The sequence below is a fragment of the Rhipicephalus sanguineus genome, chromosome 10 (assembly GCF_013339695.2).
Source record: "Rhipicephalus sanguineus isolate Rsan-2018 chromosome 10, BIME_Rsan_1.4, whole genome shotgun sequence".
In the NCBI taxonomy this organism is placed as follows: domain Eukaryota; kingdom Metazoa; phylum Arthropoda; class Arachnida; order Ixodida; family Ixodidae; genus Rhipicephalus; species Rhipicephalus sanguineus.
Genome location: NC_051185.1, coordinates 106943652 through 106970330, shown reverse-complemented (window position 1 = coordinate 106970330; position 26679 = coordinate 106943652).

The window sequence follows — 26679 nt, the reverse complement described above, 5'->3', positions numbered from 1 at the left end:
GCTATATCCTTTCAGCCGCTGAATGTGTGGCGCGAGCGCTCATATACTACACGGGCAGTTTCCGATCTCTGTGTTTACACATATTTACTCACGCGCGCGTTTGGGTCAAGCGTAACAAGCGCATTTGCTTCAGTGATGTCACATAATTTTACTTTATGAAAATAGTAAAAAGCTCAGCAAGGCGTGTTGCTGTGCGAGTTGGTTCATTGCTTGAGAAAAATAGGTATGTGCAAAAAAGACCGGGCGAAGTGAAGACATGTTTTGTCGTTTGAATGTTTCCAAATCAACTAGCCCGCTGACCATCTTTACCGAACTGACAAACACGTGTTTGCCACGTGTTTTTCAGTTCGCATTTGCACTTCGTTGCCGTCCATTTTGTGACATACATATCTTTTTCAAGTAAAAATCTCCCTCAACGATTGCTTCCCACGTGCTTTCAGAAACAGTCGCATAAAATTATTATTATAACACGTGAAATACGATGAAAAATGCGGCTCCAACGTGGTGTACGCAAAGTTTTCACGTAGCGACATGTGGCAACAAGTGATGCATTGAAAATTCGACGAACGCCTTTCTCAAACGGCATGCCCATAGACATGCTGGGGGGATCGCACACCATTGTGGTAGGCTGAGCCGTGCTTTCGAGAAGGGAGAATTCAAATTTTTTTTTCGTCTTCTTCAACCCTAACCCCCCCCCTCCCTCCCTTCCCCTCGTTCAGCGTCATTGTCCGCGAAACTTGCTTGACCAGGCAGGGTTAGGCAGGGTAGGGTGGCCGTACTGACGGAGGGACAATCGTAGCTGCGGGAGCAGGTTTTTTTCACTCCGACCAGCAGAATTCTTCAAGAAGTGCGGTGTGTGGACATGTGTGGTGGAAAGTCAAAATCGTGCACGAGACGGATACGCGGCAGGATTCCGGCATTGTTTTCGGCAGAGATCACCGCAGCGAGAAACCAGTGGCCCCCTGCTTCGATGTTGAACTCGCTCACCTCATATAAGGCCACGTGTTCACTACTGTTACGTGTCATCACATTTTTGTTCTCTTCTTATCGCGTATTTTCTATTGACCATCGTGTTTTGTGTATTCTGATATGGTGCGCTTGCATTTTTTATTCGCTCGTGTTTTTAGCGATCCAACGGGCACACGTGAGTGGTTTTTATGCACGATTCCTTTCTGTTACAATCTTACCTTTAGATTAGGAATGCGTGCGTGTCTATCTTGTTTAGATGTAGAGTTCATGGGATCTTGTGGTACCGCTCGCAATGTTTTTCGCGTCGCGTGCAGCAGTTTATCTATCTTTTTGTCCCTTAAGTTATCACTGAAAATATTGCAATTTCCGCTTAAAGGATAACGCTAATTTAATTGCCAGTCATGTGTTGCGAATGCCTACCGTACCTTGGTGAATTTAATAAACGTGCGGGGGGGGGGGGCTCCTCTGCTCGTAATTAGCTCACGCGTATACAGATTCTTCTAGTCTAGTTGCCACTCTTAATCTCGCTGTTTCGGCAAGCCGCCTAACATTATCTTTCTTGTCTTTGGGTCCGTCTTTAATCCTACTTTAATGCTGCCTTCGTTTACATCTCGAGAATTTTTTTGTGATTCGGTACCGTCGTTACTGAAAAGCGCGATATCGTCCGCAAAACGCAAGTAGCTAAGATATTCTTGGTTAATCCTTATGTAGTGAAGAGTACGTGACGACGACGAAGAGCGAAGAAAGCAAGCCACAGTGCGAGCGACAGCCACGCGCCCCGAGCTTGCGCTTGCCTGGATCATGCTTTCTTCGCTCTTCGTCGTCGTCACGTACTCTTCACTACATAAGGATTAACCAAGAATATCTTAGCTACTCCTATTTTTGCCCGTTCTAGTTCTTTTTAATATTTATAGTGAATGTGCCGCGCATAACGTTGAAGAGATTGTAACTCTTCGCATAGGCGTGCGCACAGTGGGGCAGGGGGGTGGCCGGCCCCCGTAGTCACCTAAGAAGAGGTGGGCGCAAGGTCTGCCAAGCACATTGACTTAATAGGGGGGGGGGGCGCCGCGATGAACCTTCCTCCCCCCGCCCTATGAAGGGGAACCCTGCTAACGCCTATGATTTTGCGCCTCACCCCATTCTCGATTAGGATTGTCCTGCTTTTTTTGAGGAATACGGTGGCTGTGGGGTTTAGATGTTGGCTACGGTATCTGTAGATGTTTAGATATTTCTTTATGGAATAATTATTCCGGAACTGCTGGCGTGTGTTCATATCTGTGAATAAATTTGTGTTTATCACCTTGCAAATGTGTTGCTCTTTAATTTCTCAGACGCATGCGTAGTTGGTGCAGCAGGCCTTTCATCAATTTAGTTATGTTAGAGACAATACTGACTTTTGTTCTCGGCCTTGCACAGTGCGACAGAAATTGTGGGTCTTAATCGCACACTAAGACATCAGTGGAGCAGTCGTTCTAATTAGGAAGCATTTTTCGAATATTGCACCAATGATAGTCGATGAATGCCGTTGGGCCGCGAATAGTCTATTTTAGCGCTGCTGACTTACAGAACAGTAACCACAGTAATCCCGAACTGCCGTGGTCGGCACGCAGCCATTTTACTTCATAACACATGTATCAGCCTGCCTGATCAAGTTACATTACGCATCGAGCAACTACCGCCGGTGTCTCCATATAAACTAGCTACGTGCAGACCACGACGATACAGTACTACCGTACTTAACGCACGGTAAGCCACCACTGCTAAAACATAATAACGGGTGTACACGGTCACGCCGGCGGCTACCCGACATCGGCGGGGCCGACACCACGCCAGCATCGGCTAGCATACATAGGCCCAATGACGGCTTGCCATCATCGGCTGAATAACGGCAGGCCCGTCTCGGACCGACGCTGGCTAGCCCACGTCGGCCCGAAGCCGGCAAGCCCGCATCGGCCCAACGGCGGCTAGCCGACGTCGGGCCGATGCGGGTGAAAGTAGCGCGAGCGTGATTTGCCGACGTGGGGCCAATATTGCTGCCGTCAGTTGCCGACGATGGGCCAAGATCGGTCCAATGGCGGCGTGCTCCCTGGGTATCTATCTATCTATCTATCTATCTATCTATCTATCTATCTATCTATCTATCTATCTATCTATCTATCTATCTATCTATCTATCCGCCTACTTCTAGGTGCTCTCGTGATCGCCTCCTTAACTTGGTGCTGACTAAGATTAGCAGGCGAGGGTAAGAGGATTTGATTAATATGAATGTCTGGTCCTGACAGAAATAACGTGACAATCCTGTCGCGTACGTCGTGAAACACCTTTTAGATGTGAAGCATCTTAAAGCGGAGTTCAATCCGGTGGTGGTGGTGGTGTGCGGCGTGACCACCCTTACTGCGCATGCGCAAGCCCTCTTCACGCACCTCATCTCCCTCTCCACTTCCCATTTCCCCTCCCCGTTCTCCTTCCCCTCTCCCTCTCCACTTCCCCTCTCCCTTCCCTCTCACTCTCATCCCCCTCTCCCATTTGCCCCTCTCCTTTCCCCTCTCCACTCCCCCTCTGAAACGCGGGCTCTACATGGCGAAACGCTGCTTCGCATCACGTCAGGTCCCCTTTAGCGGGAGATGGCGTGATTTTTTTTTCCAGACACGTGTGGCACATACCCGTATACCAGGGACCGCGGTATGCGGGTATGCGCCGCAGGTGATTCACAGTTTATATTGGGAACGTCTTTCCCCCTTAATTTTCGTCTTGAAGCATCTGCCCTCACAAATAGGATGTGGAAAGTCATCGTATTTCTATAGGTGAGAGAACCTGTACCACGTGCTCAAGCTTTATATGTGTTGCCTCTTGAAAAATTGACACCATCTTCAGAAAGGGAACCCTGATGGGATGCGAAGCAGCAGCGTTGCGCACGGGTGGCGTCAAGGCTTGAACGGCGCTAACGCGGGTGCTGCGGTGAGCGCTGGAAGATTCGTCTGAAGCGATGGCTGGCGTAGGTCTTGTCATTTCTTCAGAGTGGACACGGGCGCTGGACCGGAGCTGGCGCGTTAGCGCCGTTCAACCCGTGACTCCACCCGTGCGCAACGCTGCTGCTTCGCATCCCATCAGGGTTCCCTTCGGGAAGATGGTAATTTTTTTCGCGTGAACCAGACGAGTCGGCGGTGTAGCGAGCGGCGGTAGCGGCAGGTGTTGCGGGCGAACGGACGAGGCGGCAGCTGTGGGCGCTGCGGCGAGCGCGCGGTAGGCGAGGGAGAGAGTGACGTCACCGCGCACTGCGAGGGGAGCGTGACGTCAACGCGCAGCTGCGGCGTGACCTCCTTGGCACCGCTTCAACACCTGCGGCGAGGGGAGCGTGTTGCGGCGCGTTCGTACGGATGCACGGAGGGACAACGTTACACAAGGTAGTCAAAGAGCCGCTTTGCCTCTTGAATAAACTTCCAGTTGCGAGTGTGCGCCTGTGTTGTCCGTGTCCTCTTTACGTCCCTGTTTTATTTTGCGCCTACCCTTCTTTACTCTCAAGATCAAACTAACAATGTTGTGCGCATGCTGGCGAACGCGTGACTAGCACGCTATTTACGCTGCCCGTTATCGATACTGACGCTGCGAGGCAGTTTTTAATGCTAATGCACAGCGCGTGTTCTGTTGTGAACTTGAAGAAAAAAGAAATCCGCAACAAAATGAACATGACTGGTCCTTTTCAACCAGTGCGACTCGTGACGAGTGGTTACCTTTCGTGTTTTGAAAAAATAGTTAAATAATTCCGCCTACTTAGTACCCTACTATGGAAGAGCTGTATCCGGGTGTGTGTAAAGCTATCGCAATTGTGTGCAAGCAGAATCTATTTACCACCAAAAGTCGATGAGTTAGAGCAGCCCAACCTGACAAAGATGTATGCTGCTGTACGTACAGAGGATCATGAGAAAGGCGCTTGTCTTACAAACAATTTAGAGCACTATAGATACTCTACTGTGAGGGTCTGTAAAGGAACGGCAGTCAAGATCTGTTCATTGCTGCTGGAGCCAATGTTTGCTTATAACTTCCTACGTCTTATCAAAGGCGCCCACAGTAATCGCTCTACCAAATGTTGTGAGTTTTCCTCAAGTACTTCGTCAATATCTCATCGACAGCAATACAGATGCGGTCCTATTGAATCATTCTGCGTGACAACGTTACCTTTAATTAAATTTTTATTAGAATTGCGTCTAGAGATGGCAAAAATGTAATATGATTTGCCATTTTTTTCTAAGGGAGTTTCGATTTATTTCCCTACAGATTTCTGGCTTTTGTAAGCACGCCTAAATCAAGTAGTTCTATGCCGATTTGTCAAGCCTATAATGAAGTGTCCAGTGTTCTTTATCGTGCCTTGCCTCGCTCGACCCGGTTCACTTAGAGTTGGCGAATAAGTAGGCCTGCATGCACGGGAAAACATGCGTATATGTTATTTATTTTCATTTTGCCGGTCCGCATATAACGGTAGTAGGTTACAACGATGGAAATTTCAGATGACAAGTATCGTTATCGTACGTTACAACGTATACATTTTATTGCACTTGCAAGGCCAAATTTACATTAAACAAAACCAATCAAATTTGGTCGCGTGTATTGAAAGCCGAAAATAATACAATATGAAATATACGGAGAAGTAAAAATCGTGAAAAATCAAAATGGCGCAATCTAGACAAGCGGAAACCTGTAGCGCACTTTCCAGCAGTAAACAATAATTGCGGCTGATGACGTTTAACAGCTTAATTCTGTTAGGACAGTGACGTTTTCCGCTGCCTCAAGTATCGCAGTCACAATGAGAGAAAAAACAATTGTAGCAAATGGAACCCGGGCATCCTCCGTCACCGTAAAGTATTTAAAGCAGAGCCACCCAAATGTTTCAAGTTGTTTCAGAAAAAAGACCTTTTTGGTGGTGTTTTACAGCCAAGTTTTATATGGCTGGCTTCTGAACAGAACTGCGCGGGTTGACATGGTGCGTACCAACTGTAGGGGGGTAAAATTCAATCGGAGTGCTAGGGGGAGAGAGCCGGGCGAGCACTCAACTGGTCACGCGTTTGGGGCGTAGCTCCACTCTCGCAGCCATCAGATGCGCGTCTGCAGGGGTCATTCTCGCACCGAGATTCTCATGTTCTTTCGGGGGCCGTGGTGCGCCCGAAGAACAACGAGCTTACGATGAGAGACGCCGAGATCAGCAAGAAAGAGCGTGCCCGAGACACCAAGCGCAAACGACGAGACAAGGGCTACGTCGCCCATAAGCAATACCCTGTGAGGCTATAAATTAGCCTGCAAGGACACTGCTTATTTTTTCCTAGAGTGAACGTCAACATGTGGCAGATAGCAGTGAGACGATTTTTAGGTTGTTTACGTGCATGGCCCAATACAGATCTCTAATAATTATGAGCCCCAAGAACCTGTGCCTCCTGATGGACCATATTGGTTGCCCGTATCCTGCCGGACGCAACGTCTGCACACTTTCCACAGGAGATCTCGAGTCCTTTTTTTTAACGAAGATAGCGTAATGTCATTGTGGCTGCCTTCTAAGGAGAAGCCAAAAGTCGCAACATATCTGGCGACCAAATACAAATGCGCTCCGCAAAAATAGGAAACCGTACGCTGCTCTTCTGGTTGTCGACTACTCCGATGAGGGTTGGGTTGAACAGCATCGGGCTTAGCAAAATAATGTTTTTTAAGTGGACGAAGTTGCTAAGCTGTAAGGGTAATTCCGCGTCAGTATTTTGTGCAGCTGCAAAGATGTGCTTGCGGTGTCCTGGTCCATGTTACGTCATAAAATACAAACGGAGGCCTGGATTTAGGTAACTATCGATCATAACACAAACATTGCTTTGGGCATCCTTAGTTCGAGCGGACGCAGAAGATTTTTTAATATGTCATTGGTATGAAACTTACAGAGAAACCTGTGTATTTGGCCCTCTGTTGCGTAAGGCGAATCGATTAAATGAAGAAATGTATAAAACAGAATAAACTTTCTTGGCACATCTAGTTTTGGACCCATGGCATTACGATCATAAGACCAATTGATCACCCACTGTACTAAACATCCGCGCTTCGAGAAAGGGAATGCATCTTATTCATATTTATATGTTGTACTGGCGACACAAAATAATGTCACAGGAAGAAACTCTCTATGAATGCTTTGTGCAAATGTTTCGTGATTGGTGTAATAAATGCGCTCTTAGGACAAAACATAGAGCCAACATGGATGATTGTACACACCAGGGAAATTTTGACACTGCCGGAACGTAATGCCCAACACACGTTTCGATGTTACGGGCATGGGACGTTCATAGGGTCATTCCAGATGGCAAGGAACTCTAGGAACCATAAAAATTTGGTCAGAAGCCTAATTCTTGAATGAGGTGTCTGGTAGGGGCACTGGCGTATCGGCGTGCGTCTACGCCAGTGTATTCCTCGGATAAACTGTGTGTTTCTTCGCACTGCCATGTGGATCTCAGAAGACACGCAGAAAGAAGCGCGTGGTTAAGATCTGCTCAGCCTGGTGCCGCAGTGGTGCTCACAGACCAGCTGCCCAGAATATTTCAATGAACGCAAGAAAATATTTTCATGTATTATCCTGTAGGTAATGGCCCCTTATCTTAAGTAGATCTATTCCTCGGTGTCACATGTATCCAATATGGCGGTTAAGCGGAAGGACAACCATGAATTCATCTTTGCGCAAAATACTTCTTATTGCGATAGCAATTATATGGACAGACTCGGCTGGTTTTTGCCGTCCCCGTCGCCGCCGTCATGCACCGTATATGTGTAAGTATATCTAGCCATTACGCCACGAACAGCAGATCCTCTGGTAGCCAACGGAGAGCGTTATATACACACCCTTTACCGCTGGCAGGACTCGGAGACGGCAGGCGCTTATAAGCGTTTCTTCATTACCAGGGAGATGGCGCGAGGAGCGAGACGGCTGTAGGAGGCCTTCAGTGCGCGCCTCCGTGCCTCCGACGGAGGCACGGAGGCGCGCACATGCAGGTTTCTTAAACGGGCGCATTTAAAAGTCGTCGGCCAGCTCGCTCCCTTCTTCTAATGTTTGCGCAGGGAGAACCTTGCCCTTCCGCTGTCTGCTCGCGCGGTATACTCACCGACAACTTTTCTTGGCAATGAAGGGAAAGCTACGGGGCGGAGCGTCTGCACATGTTCTGCTACGCGAAGTAGTCCGGTTTGGCGCGCGTCTCGTAACGTCGTGGAAAGTGATGGCTAGCGCTGCATTTCAACGCAAACGCTGCCTAGCGTCTAAGGTACGGGTAAAAGGCGCGACTTTTTCACGCACGCAAAAACACAAAGTGACAACGTATAAAGTAAAAGAAATACATATATCTCGCTTGTGAGCGTGCGTTCAGTCTCAAAAAGCTACATGTAGGAAATGAAGGAGTATTTTATATATCTCACGCAGAAAATACGGACGCAGTTGTGGGACTACATTCAGTAGCGGTAGGATACGTGCATTGTGGCTCCGTAGCCTTCGCTTCATTGCCAAGAAAAGTTGTCCGCGAGTATAGTTGCTGCCGGGGGGCAGATGTCTATGCAGCGTAGCAGCGTGTCCATCACTGGCCGCTTCACTTGCTATCGCATTCATTGCTTCGCCCTTGCGGCGAAACTGTGACTTTTTATAAATATTCGCAAAACCGGAAATCCTCGACTGGATATGCTTGGATATGAAGCAAGAGTGTCACACTGTGCTCTTGCCACGAAGAATGAATCCGTGAGTGGGCCAATTTGGTGGACAGCCTAATGCCGGGCGGACCCCTGGAGGGGCTGAATTTACGTGCAAGTACTCCAATCCTGTTACATTATTCATGTATCAATTTCATATAGCGCAGCCCTAATTGTGGCCTGTAGAATACGTGTACCTCACTATGGAACTGCTTTTGTCGTAGGAGCGCAGTTATTCACGAGTGGCTACAATCTGTAGTGTGATGGAAAGAGTTAAATGAATTGCTTACTTTGTACCTTACTATGGAAGAACTGTACGGGTGTCTGTAAGCCTATCGAAGTTGAATGGAGGCATAATGCATGGGAGAGGCCTTTGCCCGGCAGTGGGCGTAGACAAGCTGATGATGATGATGATGATGACGATGATATTGCATTCAGCGGGACAAGTCAATGATTAGTTAGCACCCTGCCAACGGCGATACATATGCAGTTATAACCTATACATAATTATCCAAGAAAAAGGCAGTCCCAAACAATTTCGAGAACTATAAAACCGCACCATGTAGCTGTAAACGGTCGGCAACTGAAATCACGATAAACAAGATGCCTTAAGGTATGTTGCCACCCTTGAAAACGACGTTTCTTTTTGGAAAAAGCGAATTTAACTTTTTGATACTTTAAGAATCTATAGACAATCAGAATTGAGCTGCAGCACAAATGACGTCTCTACGTGCTTCTTTTCGAGAGTTATGTTGGTTTTTACAACTACCAGTAGACCTCCCTGAAAGCGAAACTGACACTTTGTGAAAAAGAAACTGGCATTTCAATCAGTAAAATGAGCTTATGTTTGTGCTGAAATACGCAGGATACATGCAGATTAGTTCGTGATGAAGTATACAAAAATTTATTAAGAATAAGCAATGGTAATCGCCGCCATTTTCTTTTCAAATTGCGGAAATTGCCACGTAGACGCACACGAAGTGACATGGTGTTTACACTGCATCGACGTGTTGTACTACCATTGGGAAAGCTATTTTTTCGTCATTTCAGTGTCCTAGATTGTTGTCTTGCAGATTATAACAAGATATGGGTATGTTCCGAGTGAAACAAAGGCCGAAACGGAAAGTTTGAAAAGTTTGTGTGCCTACAGCCGAGTAGCTCTGCGCACAGGACGATACAAGGACATGGGACGCTTTTACAAAGACATCCTGAACAAACTGAAGCCTGTGTATGCAGACCTCTCTTCAGACGATATGTTCTGACGAAATGTGTCTGCGAAAAAAAAATGTATGCTTCAATGGGGTGCTCTGGCAGCGTCTCCCTAAAGATATCTATGTAGGCCCGCACACTGTTTGTTTGGACCATAAGATTGTATATGTCTGTTCAACAATGGAAGTAGTGGCACGCTGGATATCTTGAGGTAGGCGGGTGTCGATCCTGGCTACTACACCACAGTAGCTTGCCTCAGAAGGGACCGAACTCACTTGAAGAACGCCTGTCACCAGTCAACGGCTGACGAAAAACAAGCCCGAAAAAAATCTCTAGGAGCTGCTAAACAATCTCACGGTGAACTCGTGGTAGCTGAGGAAGGTCCTAGTTATGAGCTTCGCAGCTTTGAGTGTCCCACAACCTTCCAAAGATGTATATACCACGTTTGGAAAACTTCTTTCTTGTTTTTCTCAAAACTTGACTTTCAGTTGTTTCTTGTTGCGCAAAAAGTCATAACTTTTGAATGAACTAATATTTTTCGATGAAACTTCCCGTGCTTCTTTATGGAATATTAGCCTGTGCAATAACTACGATAATTGAAAACCACGAGTAACTTTTGATGTTATAAGGTTTCGACTGAAATACAACCACCTGAAATTAAACAATTTTAGGTTTTTCGGCTATACTATACTTGATATCGACGACAGCGCAAAGATTCTATTTCATTGCACAGCTTGCATGTACGGCTACATTGATGTCAAGCCATTTCTGTTTTACATCAGAGGATCGGAACCTATGAGTCTTCGCGTGATGGGGATATTTTGGGTAATTTCAGTAATTAAAGTGTGATTAGTTAAACTTTTTCTGCCTAACATACTTCAAATGTATTTTTAAACAGCCCTTCTTAAAGCATACACAAAGCAATGAGTTTAGCACCAAAATTTAAAAAAATATTCCAAAAAAAGTGGTTTCACGGCAGTAGAGCTGCTGGACCCAATCTATGCGAGCCAGCGCCTAACTCTCATCAAACTCACCCGCAGTAATCGCTCAAGCAAAACCTGTGAGTTTTAATAAATCAATTTGTTAACTTCCGATCGATAAAAATGCTTGGATATCATTATTGAGTCAGACTCCGTCGAAACCCTTTCCCTTTAATTTAATGTTTATTAGAAATGCGTCTGGAGAACCAAAAATCTAATAAAATGGGCCATATTTTGCTTTAACGCAATTTGAACATTATATTTCCGTGTAGTATTCAGACGAGAGTGGTTTCTTTCTCGCCTTCACTACCTCTCCTATGTTTGCTATCTCGTCCCCACCGCTTAATTTCTTTAAAACAAACAAAAAAATACGTGGAAATTGACAGCACAAAGTGTTGAGCCTATCAGGATTTCGCGCTTTTCGGCTGCACGCTGTACTTTCCGCTTGCGCATTAGAAAACGCACAAAGCGAAATGAAATCACTTGATCACGCATGGCTGTCATGTCGTACGACACAAGGCAGAACGGGAGTGCGAAATAATAATAAAGCTCTGCAGGAGGCAATTCTGAACTGATACCCCTGGTATACAGGCTAATAGAGAGCTCCTTTCCTTATGACGTCAAGTGAACTGACTGTTGGCGTCACGAATTACGCCGAAAGACGGAAAACGCCAACAGAGATTTACGCGCTCGTTTTTTTTTAATGTTTATATGTTCCTTAGGAGCCCTTTAACTAATTGCATTGTTATTTGAGAGGCCTATAATACAGTCTTCGGTGTTCTTTCCCATACCTGGCATTTTTCGATCAGAATTCACTAATACTTATTGACTAAGTAGGCCTACATTCACTCGAGAGCATGTGGGTACGTAATTTATTTCTGGTTTGCCGGTCCAGATGTAAGGGTAGTCAGTTATAACGACCGAAGTTTTCGGTTTTCACAGTATCGTTATCAATGGATTACACTGTACAACGGGAGAGCGCTCCGCCATCCGTAAAAACTCTATGCGGACAAATTTACGGTAATTGAGTTGACCGTCACGCAATAGCCTCGCTCCAGCCAATTTACGCATGCCAAAGCCGCGCAGACATTTGACACACCCCCAGCAACCGTGTAGCAAAACTGACGAATTCTGCCCGTGAACTTCGTTAACGACTAATAAACAGGAACTGCCACGATATGGAGAAACACTTGTATTTTATTTTGCTTTATTTGTAGATACTGCAATCCCAGGTGAGGGAATATAGCAGGGTGGGAATTACAATCATAAGTATTCCTAGGTAAAGAAGAACGAAAATACGGAAGGAAAGTACAGTTCTCAGAGTTGCAAAAACGGGAAAATGTGATATGCAATGTCCACGAATACATGATCAACCATGGCGACAAAATACAATTCGAAATGAACAGGATAATGAATATACCAGAAAGAGATTCACATAAGCAGGTATTGACAAAACACGGGCGTTAATTCTACAAAGTTTCAATTATATATATATATATATACCTTACACAGTGAGACACGAGGCGCACATTTCAGGTGACTGCAGTAAAACAAGGTCATTAGTTAGGTTGTTCCCTGACTGTTCTCGGGAAAAATGAATACTTGAAACAGTTTATTTTTTTATTTATTTATTTATTAGTACCTCAAATGCCCCGTGAGGGGTATTACATGAGGGGTGGGCATAACTAGTCGATGATAGTTCGATGGATGCCTTGAAAGATGCATGGCTTGAGTGGTGTACAACGTCGGCAGGAAGACGATTCCAGTCCTTTGCCGTGTGAGCGAAGAATGATTTCATGTGAGCGGTTAGTGCGGCTGCCGGAGGATAGACTGCCTTTGGGTGGCCATGACGGGATGAAATACGGATGCAAGGGTTCGATGTCAGCCTGGTGAGGTAAAAGGTGATAGAACTTATGAAAAAGACACAATCTTGCAGTCCTGCGGCGCTGCTCGAGGGTATGAAGATGAAGAGATGACTTAAGCTCGGTGACGCTGGTGTGATAAGAGTAGTCTGAACAAATAAACCTAGCTGCACGATTTTGTATGGATTCCAGAGCGGTTGAGAGGTTAGTTTGATGCGGGTCCCAAACTGAGCATGCATATTCGAGTTTTGGTCGAACGAGTGTTAAGTATGCTAGTAGTTTCACCGGGGAAGGAACAGGGCGTAGGTTACGACGCAAATAGCCAAGCGCACAAGTAGCTGCATTGCTGATGTGTAGAAATGTGAAGTGACCAAGTAAGGTTATTGCATAAGTTAACACCAAGGTATTTATAAGATGTAACTGCGCATATTTCCGAGCCAGCTATCATGTATTTAGCGGAAACGAACGATTGACGACGATGAAAAGTTAGAAATGATGTTTTGCTCACGTTTAGAGACATTAGCCATTTGTTACACCAAGATTCTATGAGAGAAAGGTCAGACTGCGGGGTAGTTAAGTATGGGACGGTAAATTACGCAGTCATCAGCAAATAGCCGGGTTTAGAAGCACAACCCTTGGGTAAGTCGTTAATGTCGGCGTGCCACAGGGCCCAGAACAGTGCGCTGTGGCACGCCGGAGAAAACAGGTGATAAAGGAGAGGAATGTTGGTTAGTGTAAAAAAAATGCTGACGGTTAGACAGAAAGTCGCAGAGCCATTCGTAAACAGGAGGGTTGAGATTTAATCGTGAGAGGTTTAGAAAGAGCCGTTTATGAGGAACCTTGTCAAATGCCTTTTGAAAGCCTAGGAAGAGGGTGTCGAAGGGTATGTTTTGGTCGAGGTAAGAGGATGTCATTGATGAAGAGGACGAGCTGTGTTTCGCAAGACATACCCTTCTGAAAGCCACGCTGGTTAGGATTAAAGTAATGACATGATGCTAGAAACTTTACCACGTGAGAATAGATTATATGTTACATTAGTTTCGGACAAACACTGGTCAGGGAAATTGGACGATAGTTATTGCATGAAGATGATGAACCTTTTTTTGGTAATGGAGTTATCTGCCCACCTTCCAGTCTTGCCGCACCACTCCAGATGACAGAGATTGCTGAAAGATGTGACATAGGAAGGTACTGGTGACGTGTATAGTATTCTTTAGCAATTTAGAGTTGATCCCGTCAATGCCAGCTGAAGACGTAAACTTAAGCGTCTCAATTAATTTGGTGATGCCATTTACTTCAAATGTTATATCGGACATTGGTGGGTGGTCTAGGTAGGGACATTCAGGAAGATTAGTACAAGGCTCAGAAGTGAACACGCTCGAAAAAACAGTGTTGAGTACATGAGCTACGTTATGGTCTGGAATAGGCTTACTATCGTCATCAACTAGTGATAATGGTTTGTGTGGCTTTGGGTTAATGTATTTCCAAAATTGCTTCGGTTATTTCTTAACATGGAAGGCAGTGTTTCCTAATAAAACGATCGTTTAGCACTTGCGGCCAATGAATAAACTCTTTTTTGCTATTTATATTTTTCCAGGAAGAGACACTATTTGAGCGTTTGGCCTAAACGAAATAACCTTTCTTTTTTGTTGTTTATTACGTGTTTTGAAACGGCGTAATAGAGAGATTACGGCAATGCCTTGTCGGATACCCAGAGGAAAAAGACGACAATTGCTAGTGTCTATCTTAAAGTGCTTTTTAACTAGCTTATAAAAAATGAGACGAGAAATTCGGTTTTCTTTCAGTTATCGGTGAAATATTAGCTCTCACCAGCAGTTTACTAACAGATGTGCTACCATAACTATTGTATTTAACACGGGATGCCTTCGTTTGTATTTTTTTCAATCTTGTTTGTATTAGTCAACGTTAAAAGGATCCCATATAACGACTGCATAATCTAGAATGGGTTAAACTGTTCATTTGTACGCCAGCAAGCGCACAGTGGGAGTGGAGTACTTGAGAGCTCTCCTAAGAAATGAAAGTCTTGTGTTAGCACAAGCTGCAAAATAATCGATATACTTATTCCGCGCCAGGTTGTTGGTAATGTCAACTCCTGGATACTTGTAGTTACTGCACTCAGCAAAGAATATATTGTTACAGCAATATTGAACATGACGGGCTCTTTCTTGTGTGAAATGCGCATAAATACGCCTTTTTCAAAGCTTATGGCAATTTGCCAATTGTCGCACCAAGATTTAGCTTTAGTCGCACCAAGATTTAACTTTTTGAAAGGCGGCATTTAACTTTATTTGGTGATTAGAGTTTTCTACCTTGGAGTAAATAACGCAGTCATCTGCATAGAGTTTTATGTTAACAAGTATGTCACTCAAATGTGATTGATATATAAAAGAAAAGAAGCGGCCGAAGTACCGATCCCTGGAGGATACCAGATTCCACAGAAACCCTCTCAGAGCATCATCTTTAATAAAACGATTTGCGGCCGGTAACAAAGGTAAGGTTTGAGCATGCTGTCTATTTGAAAACCAATTTTTGTGAGAAACCTTAACAAATGCCTTTGAAAATCCATGAAAATTGCGTCAGTGCGCACACCTTTTTTAATGGCCAATGCAAAATCGGAAACGGTCTGAACTAATTGCGTACCAGTAGAATAGCCTTTCCTGAATCCATGTTGTGACTCGGATAGGGCATTATGAGCAGTTAGAAATTCTGAAATACGATTATGAACTATATGCTCGAGCAACTTACAACCGATTGAGAGTTGTGATATTGGCCTATAATAACTAATTTCAGCTTTCATCCCCTTGTTGTGATGTTTCACTTTGGATGTCCTCCAATCAATTGGCACCTGAAGGTTTCAACGATTTTGTAAAAAGAATGCGCAAATATTGGCCGCCCATCCAGCGTACCTTTTGAGACAGGCATTGGGTACTTCGTCAGCACCACCCCATTTTTTTTATATCAAGTTTCCAGAGCATATTGAAATTTCCTGTCGCTTACGGCAAAGGTCAGCCATCGGCGGTAAGGTTGACACAAATCTGCGCAATTTCCAACTCATCAGTAAGGCAGAACTGAAACTGCTGTTGAATGCATTAGCAACTTTTGTGGCATCAGTAATTTGGACACCATAATGGTAAAAGCGTCCACATCAGTTGAGCATGGGAAAATTGCTTCCCACAACTTCTGCGGCGAACACGTAATTATACTAGGTAAAAAAACTGGAAAATATTTGTCTTTGTCAGCTGATACTTTTGTTTTAACTTTGTGAAACAAATCTGAAGTAATAGGCTCTAGGCTCACGCAGTCGCCTACAGAACGACGTTTTTTTCTTTAACATTTTTATTTTCTCTGCACATGTATAGTAGAACGACTTGCCCAAGCATTCGCATGTTTGTTTTTCTTGCGTATCAATGGCACAAATTGTTCACTGCATTCATGTAGAAGTTTCGTAAAAGAAGCCGAAAAATTGTGAATATTCGCATCACTGCAAGAGAAGTAATCTAGAGGAAACGAGAAGCACATCTATTATAGCTACGTCATCGGCCTCTGGAAAAGTTCGAAAATGCGGAAGCTTCATTAGCTTATGTCGACGTTTAACATTTCTGAGGCTAAGATAGACGGCTTGACGATCGGAAATTCCTGGATGATGGTTCATTTTCGAAAATGCTATCGCTTACGACGAAAAGATCGTGCATTAGAGACTTACTGCTAGACTTGAATTCCTGTGAAGCCTTCAACAACTTCAGTAAGGTGAAACGGCAAAAGCAATATCAAGCATTGCATCTCCTACCTTGTCATTACGAAGTTTAGGGGACATTGTTAGCCAGTCAACATCAGGCAAATTGAAATCACCAGATAGGATTACCCGATCATCAAGGTTTCATGTGGTCACATAAATACTCCTTCAACACATCTATGGTAGAAGCATCAGAGTTAGGGGGTCTGTACATGGCACCAACAATATACCTAAGGCCGCCACTATAGGCTTTGCAGAATAAACACTCATTGTTGGCAAGATGAGGCATCAAGTATACGTTACCCGCACTTTTGTAGATTATACAAACTCCACCACCCCTACTGCCGTGGTCCTTCCTGTAAACTCGGTGTCCTGATGGAACGAATTACTTATCGTAGATTTCGTCAATGAGCCATGTCTCAGTCAATATGACAACATCAGGATCGTTAGCAATAATTAGGCCCTCAAGCTCCGTGCTTTTATTGACTACGCTCCTACAATTTATGTTAAGAAGTTTCAAGAATCGATCATCATTTGCATTTTTCAAACCCGTCTATCACCTTTCAACTTAAAGAGGCATTTCTTGTCACTGTCCCAGCCGTACATAACACCATTTACACTTAGCTTATCATAAATAAGATTAACCTTGTCCCCTTTATCCTTTTTGTCTTGAGCAGTTTTCCAAAGCATCCTTCGCTGTTCATGGGCAAGTTCCGAAAATATTCTGCAAGAGACAATGAAGTGCCTTTAAGTTTTTATACGAAATTTTTAAATGCGAAGCATTTCTTAGCGAACTCGAGGGCACTTTGGGCGTTTCTATCTACGTATCTATCTATCTATCTATCTTAGCCGCCTACGTCTGGGCGCTCTCCTGGTCGTCTCCATAACTTTAATGTACCTAAAATTGGCATAGCAGGGGATCAGTGTATGACGAACACGATTCACTGGTCATGACATGAATAACGCAAAATACCTGTCGCGTACGTCATGAAACCCTTTCTCTCAGTCACGTGTGGCCACATACCCCGCTTACCAGAGTTCATGTTATGCGGGTATGCGCCACAGCTGATACAAGTCTCAACCAACACATTAACCGCGAACACGACACATTGACACGCAAGGAAAGTGATAATAATAATTTGTGGGGTCTTTATGTCTCAAACCACGATGTGATATGTGAGACGCCGTAGCGAAGGGTTTCCGGAATTTTGACCATCTGGCATTCTTTAACATGATCGAGATTGTACAGCACACAGGGCATCTAGCATTTTGTTTCCATTGAAATGCGACCGCCGCGGCCGGGATCGAACCCGCGACTTCGCGTCAGCAGCCGAGCACCGTAACCGCTACACCACCGCGGCGGACGCTAGGAAAGTCAAGAAGCTGGAGACAGAACGCCCCTGGAAGACGCTCAACTACCCATGCACTCGTCGATTACGCAAAAATTGGGGTCAAGGCTTCCTACAATAAATCTGAGGAGGGAACCAGGCCTCTCATCATTACCGTCACTTGAACTATGGAGTTATGAAGACCCAACAACGCCTGGTCTTTATAATACGTGAAAGACGGCTATAATGTGGACAGGGTCATCGAAAGACCTCGCTGCCACGTCCAGGACAGCAGGCGTCATAGATCATTTCATCGTAAGAGGCATCCAGGATTTCCACCAGCTGCACTATACCTCGCACTTCACTACACTTATACCCCTCACAGCTGCGATCACGAACGGAATGCGATAACAAGTCCGGTCCAGCCTCTGGTGCTCAGTGATCACGGTGATGATGACCTTGTTCAAGAACTGTCAAGAACCCCTCCTACACATACACACAGGTTCGTGAAACGTGCGTGCGTTCTCCGTCATTCATAACAGACTAGTATAAGCATAACAACCGTAACGCAACTGTAACAACTGCAGGTACGTGCAGTGCGCCTGCGCGTGCCACTCGGCTGCATGCGTACCACATATCTAGGGAACTTTCCTAAATGAAGCTTAGTTGCGAGCAACGCCTGTCCTGTGCGTCTGTGTCCCATCTGCCCTGTTCGGATTCGCTCTATCCAGTATTGAAGAATATAAGCACCACATATCAGCTTACCGCGTCTGGTGTTGGTAACACCCATGTTGCTGTTGGCATCGTTACGCAACTGTAAGCAACTGGTTATATAATACATATGCGACTCTTCAACATGCGAGTGTGCGTATACCACTTCCACATTTCTCTAGCGTCATTCCGTAACGTTTCGCTCAATGTGAAAAAATTACGCCAGAGTCACCATCCCGCGCATGCTTCGCATAACATCGATTCCCATGGTACGTGGGATCTGCCGAATTTTTTTTCATAGGGTCTTTTCCCGAAGCAGTTTCTAGAACTGGCATAGCTCTGGGCTAGAATGCCTGACTGCTCCGCAGAATACTTGGATTCGATTTTTGCTAGAATCCTATCCTTAATATTTGCATTCTTCCGGTCAACGCTGCCGATGTCGGTTTTTCTTTAACGCTCTCGCCGGTAAACTACCAATGTCTGTTTGTCCGCCGTTCCTGGGTACACACAAATTATTACTCACCTGTGGAGCATTCTCCTACACCGCGGCTGTGGCAAACGCATATCTGCACACACGTGTCTAGAGGAACGGGTTTGACGATGTACGTGACAGGATTTTCGCATTATTCATGTCATGATCCGACAGTTCTATTGATGAAATCTTCTTACCTACCCATGCCAATTTTGGTCTACACGAAGTTACGGAGGCGATAACGAGAGCACCCAGACGTAGGCGGCTAGATAGATAGATAGATAGATAGATAGATAGATAGATAGATAGATAGATAGATAGATAGATAGATAGATAGATAGATAGATAGATAGATAGATAGATAGATAGATAGATAGATAGATAGATAGAAACGTTCAAACTACCTAAGGTTCAATAAGAAACGCTTCGCATTTAATAGAAAGATTGCTTTGGGCATGCTTAGTTCGAGCCGACCAAAACCGAATTTTAATTGTGTAAGCATTGATTTGAAGGCTTAAAGAGCCAACTTCATACCTGTCCCACTGTTGCGTAAGGCGAATTGTTTAAAGGAAACAAAATGTATATCATAGAGAAAATTTTCTTGGCAGTGCTATTATTGGGCCTAGAGCATTACTGTCATAAGGATAATCAATTACCCATTCTGCTAAACATCCGCGCTTTCAGGAAGTGGCTGCGCCTGATCCATGTTTCTGTGTAGTACTGGCGACACAAAAAAGTGTCACAGCAGAAAAAATTCTCTGAAGGCTTTCTAGGGATGTTTCTTGACTGGCGCAATAAATGAACTCTCTAAGATAAAGCATAGAGCTTACACGGTGGATGACACACCAGGAAAATGTTGACTTTGAGGAGACGTAATGCCAAACAGGCGTTTCAATGATCGCGAGATTGGAGTTTCGTTGGGCCATTCCAGACGGCTATGAACTCTAGCAGCAAAGAACATTTGGGCAGAACCCTAATCCTTGACTTAGGTGTCTCGTAGTGGCCACCGCACGTCGGCGTTCGTCTGCCCTAGTGTGTAGCTCTATGCGGCCCGCCAAAGAACCGCACTAAGCGGCACCGGAACAAGTTCTTTGAGTATGCCGAACGTGTGGTGTACTGCCTCCCTCTTTCGTGTGGTAAGGAATACATTGGGAAAACCGGGCGATGCCTCAATGACCGGCTACGTGAACACCACAGCAATGTCAGAAATGGCACCGCTAATTTTTTGGCGATCCACTGTCGAGATTGTGGCGCGGCAGAACGCAGCTAATTCGCGAAGTGACAGAGGCAGAGGGGATTATAGAATTAGGTGATTTGTGTCGTTGCTCATCATCACTGGGCCTCACCGATAAGGAGCTTGTGTTCTTAAGATCTAACGCGTAACTGTTTATCTCATTCATTTTATATGCATGCGCGTCTTTTTCGCGTCGCGTCCATTCGCGCGTGAGTTATGTTTACCGTGAGATATATAACCAGGTCCAGTGGCACAATAAATTGAGTTGAAAGTTTGCGCTGTGCTTGTAGTTGTCTTCTTCTGTACGGGTTTTCGTCGCGCAATTTCTTTGATGTCATGGATCACCAACTAGCGCAAAATGCTGCTCTCAATAAATTCACTTTGTGTTTCTTCACACTGCTTATGCGAATCTCAGAGGCCATGTAGAAAGAAGCGCGTGGTTGACATCTGCTCGGCAGGTGCCGCAACGCTGATCGCATTCCAGCTGCTCATAATCTATCAACGAACGAAATAAATTAATGTCCATTTATTATGCGGACTGTTAATTGCCTCTTATCTTATGTAAGGTATTCTCCGGTATTATATATCCAATATAGCTCTTAACCTGAAAAGGAACCATCGGTTTTTGTTTGTTCTGAAGACTTTTTATAACTACTCGGAACACCGGAAGTGCTCGACCGGAAACGCTTGGAAGAGACACACGAGTGTCACTCTGTGCTAGTGCCACTAAGTAAAACTCCGTGAGTGGACCAATTTCGTGGACAGTGCAATGCGGGTGGACCTAAGGGGGGGGGCTGCAATTAGGTGCAAGCACTCCCATCCTATTTATAATTTATTTGTTTATTTATCTAATTTGATATAGTATAGCCCTAATTGTGGACTGTAGAATATGTACTATTTATGGATCTGCTTTTGTCGCAGGAGTGATGTAGCGCAGTTAGTCACGAGTGACTATTATGTGTGGTTGAGGAAAAGAGTTTAATGATTTAGTTCATTTGTACCTAACCACGGAAGACCTCTACGCGTGTCTCTCAAGCTATCGCAGTTTGAATGGAAGCATAATCTATTGAGCACGAAAATTCAATGGCTAATAGCACCTTACGAGAGGAGAGACGTAAGCAGCCGTACCTATAACACCTTTATAAAGGAAAATGTAGCGTTACTAGCGATCAGTGATGCCAACCAAAGTCAACGTTCAATCTCTAGCTTTACCCTCGAAAATACTCTAGATTGCAACAAATTCCCTAGGTTGACTTTCGAATGTCATTATTAAGCCTAATTCACCATTAAGAAGGTATATAGTTTGCTCTCCGGCCAATTCTTCTTAATGTTATTGGATGTAAAATGCGGCAAGTTAACAGCGACTGAAATGTCTTTTTAAATGCGAAGCATTTCTTAGCGAACCTTGTGGCACTTTGCGCTATTTCTATTTACGTATCTATCTATCTATCTATCTATCTATCTATCTATCTATCTATCTATCTATCTATCTATCTATCTATCTATCTATCTATCTATCGATCGATCTATCTATCTATCTATCTATCTATCTATCTATCTATCTATCTATCTATCTATCTATCTATCTATCTATCTATCTATCTATATATCTATCTATCTATCTATCTATCTATCTATCGAGCCGCCTACGCCTGGGTGCTCTCATGATCGCCTCCTTAACTTGGTGGCGGACCAAAATTGGGCATGGGATGGTAAGAGGATTTGACTAATATGAATATCGGGTCATGACAGTAAATAACGTGAACGTCCTGTCGCCGACGTCGTCAAACCCTTTCCTCCTCCAGACACGTGTGACACATACCCGTTTAACACGGGCCGCGGTGTACGGGTATGCACCACAGGTGATTGATAGTTATATCTACCCAAGAACGGCGAGAACAGACATTGGAAACGTAATGCGAAAGCGTTAAGAAAAACCAATATCGGTAGCGTTGACCCCAAAATGGAAAGAGTGAAAATTAGGATCCCAGCAGGAATCGAGCCCACGATTCTGCGTGGCAATCAGGTATTCTAACGACAGAGCCACGACAGGTCTATAACTGGTTTGGAAAAAAAACAGCCTATACAGCGTAATGTCGGTGGCAACGTCAATTGTGGTTGTGGTGGTGGCTATCTGATTTTACAAGAAAGCAATAAACACTACATATGTACTCCTACGACACAGGTGTCATATCAGATTAACGTCTGTGGTTCCAGTGTTGGCTCCGCCTTTATAGGCAGTTTAATAAACATTACATTTGGAATCCTATGAATCAGAAGCTATGTTGAAGCATTGCTCGACCCCTGAGGAATACATGAACGAAAGTTACGTATGATATTGAAATGATCGCACCGTAAGTGTACTTAGTCCGCCAGAACGACGCAGTGTCTTCTTCATTTCTTACGAGGCTGGGCGATGGTCTCATGCTGGCCGAGCATGATGCCAGAGTTATGAAAGCCGCTTTGTAGTCTAGGCTACGTAGGCCACATCAGGGGCGTAGGCACAAGTTTTTTTTTTTTTGGGGGGGGGGGGGTGGCACCACCTTCATCAGTAGTGGGGGCCGGACAGGCAGATGTGGTCGAGTGTCATTTTATGCTCTGTGTGCCAAGGCAAAATAAAATTTCGGGGGGTTGGGGGGTGGGGCACGGGACCGGTGTGCCCCTCCCTGGCTACGCCACTCGGCCACATACGCCCAGATAGTCTACGAACACGACAAGCGCCATCCACTGATGTTGATGTACGTAGCACTAACCGGGCTTACCAGCCTCGACGGCCTATACCTCACCAACGCGAAGGGTGACTTTAGGTTCCGACATGCCACTGACTCTATCGACAAATTTGTCGACGAATTGACCGAGGAATCCACGATTTCCAACAGCTGTACTATACCTCATACTTCACTACACATGGACCCCTCGTCACCGCGATCACGAGCGGATCCGATAACAAGTCATGACCAGCTGCTCGTGTTCACTGATCATGGTGATGATGTCTTTGTTCAACTTTGTTCAAGAACTGTTAAGAACCTCTTCCACACATGCACACGGGTTCGTCAAACGTGCGTCCGTTCTCCATCATAAGGGTCAAGCATAAGCACTACATATCAGCTTCTGGTATTGGTAATACCCATGTTTCCGTTGGGAGCTTTACCCAACTGTAAACAACTGGTTATAAAACACATATGCGGCTCTTCAACATAAATGTGTGCGTATGAAGTTTATACAAATCTTTAGCCTGATTTTGTAACGTATCGCTCAGTAAAAAAATACGCCACTGCCAACTTCCCACCGTATGCTTCGCATAACATCGACTCCCACGGCACGTGGAATATGCCGAATTTTCTACTTTTATTTGGAGTAATCGCCGATAAAGTGCTTGCAGATGGCGCCATTGCAATAGAGAAAGACCCATTTTTCAAATTCGCTTTGCCCACTGATTGAAGCCATGGAGATGTGATCCTTCGGGTCACATGCAAGACTAGCTCATTTCTTGCGCTTGCAGCCTGCAAGGTGGCGGTCAATTTCTAATTTTTCACATTTGCAATCAGCGTTGGACGATTGGCAGATGATCTGCAGGAGCCCTTTTTTTACTATTTGATAGCCATCCTGTGTACATTCGATAGGTTTAACATTTGGCCAAATATGTGTGTCACTCTTATCGGTCCTATGAAAACGGCCTGACGGAAAGGCTGAGAACACACGAACAGTGTTTTCGTCTTTTACCCTCACAGCGTTTTCGTAATAATGAATCCGTACCAGCTCGGCCAACTGTCAGTCCTACTTTCGCTCTCTTTCTCTGAAAGTTTGCTCGTTCAAAAGTTATTAGATAATGGATACATTGCACGGTGAAGGCACACTGCGAGTGTGAAGTTGGCAGGTTTTCATGTGCCTTGCAAGATAAAATTTAGCTTTGTTTCACAGAGCAGCAGTAGCACTCACGTGAGTGCCTGCAAAACACTTACGATGAGAAAGTTTCATTAATCTCGCCTTCACTCGGCCCAGCAGAATGCCAAATCTCTCTTGCATGAAAAACCCTAAATAGCGAAAATCATAGTGTTTATAGCCTTTCTAGTTGAACAAGCCTGACTACTCAGTAACACCTGTCATTGGGCAGAGTAATGTAACATTTCCACAGCCTTTGAAAAACCCCTAGATAAAAAAAAATCGGCAGAAACCACGTACCGTGGGAATCGATGTTATGCGTAGCGTAACATCGATTCGAGCGAAACGTTACGGAATGAGGCCAGAGAAATGTGGAAGTGTATACGCACACTCATATGTTGAATTGTCGCATATGTATTAAATAACCAGTTGTTTTACAGTTGCGTAACGATGCTGCACTGGTAGTCAGCGATAGTTACATTGTGACGCACCACAGATTCAATCCGAGAGCTCTGCGCGAAAGCGGAAGCGGGGGCGGCAGTGTTGTAGCCGCGGACGCCCCCAGTTACGATAAGAGCTGTGGCGCCGCTCGTGGTTGCTTTGGAACCCTAGGCTTCTGCGTTATGACGGAGAACGCACGCACGTTTCACGAACCCATGTGTGTGTGTAGAAGGGCTTCTTGACAGTTCTTGAACAAGGTCATCATCACCGGGATCAGTGAGCACCAACAGCTGGACCGGACATGTTAATCGGATCCGTTCCGTGATCGCGGTTTGAGGAGTCTAAGTGCAGTAAGTGCGAGGTATACTGCAGCTGGCGGAAATCCTGGATGCTTGCAGAGTCCCATGCAGGGTTGCCGTGCAGAGTCTTTCTTGGCAATAAGGCGCACCTGGCAAATATCTTGATGTAAACTGCTCCGCTTTGGCGCTGCTGTGCTAAGCGCTTCACCAACTCCCACCGTCGCAAAATCATGCAAATGGCGTTGCGGGCCCGGGCCTCACATTGTTAGGTCCCGTATGCCCTCAAGGGACAGCATATTTCGACAGGAATCCTCGTGTGCATGTAAGAGACAAGTTGTCATTGTTTGTCATTATTGGTGGTTCGAGCATCGAGGGACATCGTTGTTTCTCTTCAAAGCACTTCCGGTCGCGCACTTACTTCCTGTTTTAAGAATACATTCATAAAAAAGTGTTCTAAAAAACTCGAATTGATGGTGCTGGTCAAGAGTTTTATTGGATACACACGATATGGGAGCGGGACTTGACCTAAGATAAGGTTGAGTTAACTGTCAGAATAATTAATTGAAATTATTGAGTTCATTGGAAGATTGTGGGCAGCTGGGATCCGCTTCGGCAGCGCACGAAACACAACGTTAAAGGCTCTGATATACTCCAGCGTAACGTCGACGAGCGCGCGCGCGCGTCACGGCGACGCTACGTCAGCAAAAAACTGCTCTCTATAGTCCGGCGTCGGCTGACCGCCGACGCGTCCGACGGCTGCTGGCGCGCTCGGGCGTCGCTCAGCGCCGAATAGATCCTGCCGCATTTCGCGCCGGCCGCGCCGGACTCGCATGTACAAGCACGGCCGCTGGGACAAGAACCCGCTTCGCGCTCTGTTTCGTCGGTTACCGACAGGTGGCGCGGGCGTTCTTCGCTTTACTGCGCATGCGCTCCTCTAGATGCGATCGCACCGGCACGTTGGAGCCGGCTCGACTGTAGCGGAGACCGATTTGCGCCTGGTGTAGCGTCGCCGGCTCGGCGTGATGAAACGCAACGGTACTCGCGGGCGCTCGCGTCGGGCTTCGGAGTATAACATAGCCTTAACTCAAGGTATACACCAGGACACATGAACGCCGGCGCGCGAGTGTCAATACCAGACACCTAAGTCAAGGATTAAGGTGGCCTCGAGGAATTTTTTTTTGTAAATTTGTTATTTTATGGCATATTATTAAAACTTCCCGAGTAAGCGCACGCCTGGTTCTAAAATGAAGTGTAATTCTTTCGGTGTCTCGCGGCACATAGAAATATAGCGCTCGTGACACCTGTCGTGGACGGGGCAGAGAGATCTCTTTATGCCCTGTCCACATCCAAGCCGTCTTTCCCGCAGTAAAGGGACCAAGCGTTGTTGGGTCTTGATAAATCAATGTTGAAGTCACCGGTAATGATGAGCGGCCCCCTGGTTCTCTCAGCAGATTTATTGTAGGGATGATTTAACACGGTTATTTCGTACTCCAGGTGGTCCACGTTGCGGTCCACGTGGACGAGTGGATGGTAGTTGAGCGTCTTCCAGCGTGTTCTCTCTTCAGCTTTCTCACTTTCCTTGCGTCCGCCGCGGTGGTGTAGCGGTTACGGTGCTCGGCTGCTGACCCGAAGGTCGCGGGTTCGATCCCGGCTGCGGTGGTCGCATTTCGATGCAGGCAAAATGCTAGATGCTCGTGTACTGTGCGATCTCGGTACACGTTAAAGAGTACCCGATGATCAATATTTCCGGAGCCCTTCGGTACGGCGTCTCTCATAAGCATATCGTGGTTTTGGGACATAAAACCCCAACACTTATTGTTATTATACACTTTCCTTGCGTGTCATT